Below are 2,283 nucleotides of genomic sequence, written 5' to 3' on the forward strand. Positions count from 1 at the left end.
GTCCCTAAAGACACAAGAGCTAGCAGCTTGAGCACAGGCTGTCACATGCCTCTAGATTCTTAAAATTTGGGTTATGTGGTTGATGAGTAAACATGATTATAAAAGATAACTCAGTTCGTCAATGATGACAAAACTTGAAAAAAAAATTGTAAAAAATAACTCTGTTCTGTCACAGTTCATGCATCAATGATGACTAAACTTATGATCCCAGGTGTGAAAAGGTTAAATACAAGTCTGAAAACAAAAAAGATATATTGCATTTCTTTAAGCATTTCTCAGCCATTTGATATTCCTCAGTTGAGAATTCTCTTTTTAGTGCTGTACTCCCTTTTTAGGTGGATAATTTGGTTTCTTCACATCTACTTTCTTGAGTTCTTCATAAATTTTGGATATTAGTCCTCTATCAGATGCAGAGTTGGTAAAAATCTTTTCCCATTCTGTAGGCTGCTGCTTTGTCTTATTGACAGTGACCTTTGCCCATTTATTAATTGTTGATCTTAGTGCCTGTGTTATTGGTGTTCTGTTCAGGAAGTTGTGTCCTGTGCCAATGCATTCAAGGCTACTCCCCACCTTCTCTTCTATCAGATTCAGTGTATCTGTTTTTATGCGGGCATCTTTGATCCACTTAGACTTGAGTTTTGTGCAGGGTGATGAGTATAGCTCTATTTATATTCTTTTCCATGCACACATCCAGTTTGAGCTCCATCATTTGTTGAAGATGCTGTGTTTTTTCAAGTATGTATTCCTGGATGCTTAATCAAAAATCAGGTGTCCATATGTATGTCAATGTATGTCTTGGTCTTCAGTTTGAGTCCAAGATCAGTGTTTGTTTTTATGCCAATACCATACAGTTTTTATTACCATAGCTTTGTAGTACAACTTGAAATCAGGAATGCTGATATCTCCAGAAGTTCTTTTATTGTTCAGGATTATTTTAGTTATCTTGGGTTTTTTTGTTTTTTTTTTTTATTTGAAGTTGGGAATTGTCCTTTCAAGGTCTGTAAAAGATTGTGTTGGAAGTTTGATGGGGATTGCACTGAATCTATAGATTGCTTTTGGCAGGATGGCCTTTTTTTTTTTCTTTATTAAGAAATTTTCTACCCACTCTACATACCACCCACAGATCCCACCTCCTCCCTCCTCCCACCTCCCAGCTCTTCCTCCCAAGCCACCCCACATCCCCACATCCCCCAAATCAAGGTTTCCCATGGGGAGTCAGCAGAACCCTGCACACTGAGCCTAGGCAGGTCCAAGCCCTTTCCAACTGTACCAAGGCTATGCAAGGCGACACACCACAGGCACCAGATTCCCAAAAGCCTGCCCATACAGCAGGGATGGATCCCGATCCCCCTGCCTGGGTGTTCCCCCAAATAGTTCGAGCCAAACAACCGTCTTCTGTATCCAGAGGGCCTAGTCCAGTCCTGTGGGGGCTTTGCAGCCACGAGTCTACAGTTCATGGGCCTCCAATAGTGTGGCCAGTCATCTCTGCACTTCTTCCTGTCATGATCTCGACATTCCCTGTAGTGGGTAGCCATTCCAGCTTGGTTCTGGAAGTTCCAACCCCCATTGAGACTCTGGCAACTGTCACGCCTACGAGGCGGGGCGAGGGGAGGCGCCTGGGGACCCGAGAGCTGGATGGGCCAGCGCTCGCTCTGGGCGCTCTCTCGGTGCCGGAACGCTGACCGGTGCAGATTGACTGTGCAGAGCTCCGGAGAACACCGCTAGACTGCATTACACCTTCCCCAGACCCTGCGACCTACCCATTACTTAATTTGTGAGTTACGCCATTTAATAAATATCCTTTTAACTACGTGGAGTGGCCAAAATAATTTCTCCAATATCTGGCGCCCAACGTGGGGCACGAACCCACGACCCTGAGATTAAGAGTCTCATGCTCTACCGACTGAGCTAGCCGGGCAGAATCCCTCCTCTCTCTCATAGATTGGATTCCCAGAGCTCAGCCTGGCGCCTGGCCATGGATCTCTGCACCTGAGGATGGCCATTTTTTATTATGCTAATCCTACCAAGCATGAGGGATCTTTGCATCTTCTGATATCTTCTTTAATTTCTTTCTTCAGAGACTTGAAATTTTTGTTATATAAGTCTTTAGCTTGCTTAATTAGAATTACTCCCAAGATATTCCAAATTATTTGGGGCTATTTGTGAAGGTGTTGTACTCCTGATTTCCTTCTCAGTCCATTAGTTACTTGTATGGAGGAGGGCTACTGATTATTTTCAGTTAATCTTGTATCCTGCCACTTCACCAAGAACATTATCAGCTGC

The 2,283-nt window shown here is 43.6% G+C and overlaps 1 non-coding gene across 1 annotated transcript; it reads right to left on the reverse strand.

The window, feature by feature from the left end:
- Positions 1 to 1,845: 1,845 nt before the first annotated feature.
- Positions 1,846 to 1,918, reverse strand: Trnak-cuu (transfer RNA lysine (anticodon CUU)). The gene has a single exon. It is a non-coding gene; the product is annotated as a tRNA-Lys (tRNA).
- Between the last annotated feature and the right edge of the window lie 365 nt (positions 1,919 to 2,283).

This window comes from Peromyscus maniculatus, chromosome 17 (assembly GCF_049852395.1).
Source record: "Peromyscus maniculatus bairdii isolate BWxNUB_F1_BW_parent chromosome 17, HU_Pman_BW_mat_3.1, whole genome shotgun sequence".
Lineage (NCBI taxonomy): Eukaryota > Metazoa > Chordata > Mammalia > Rodentia > Cricetidae > Peromyscus > Peromyscus maniculatus.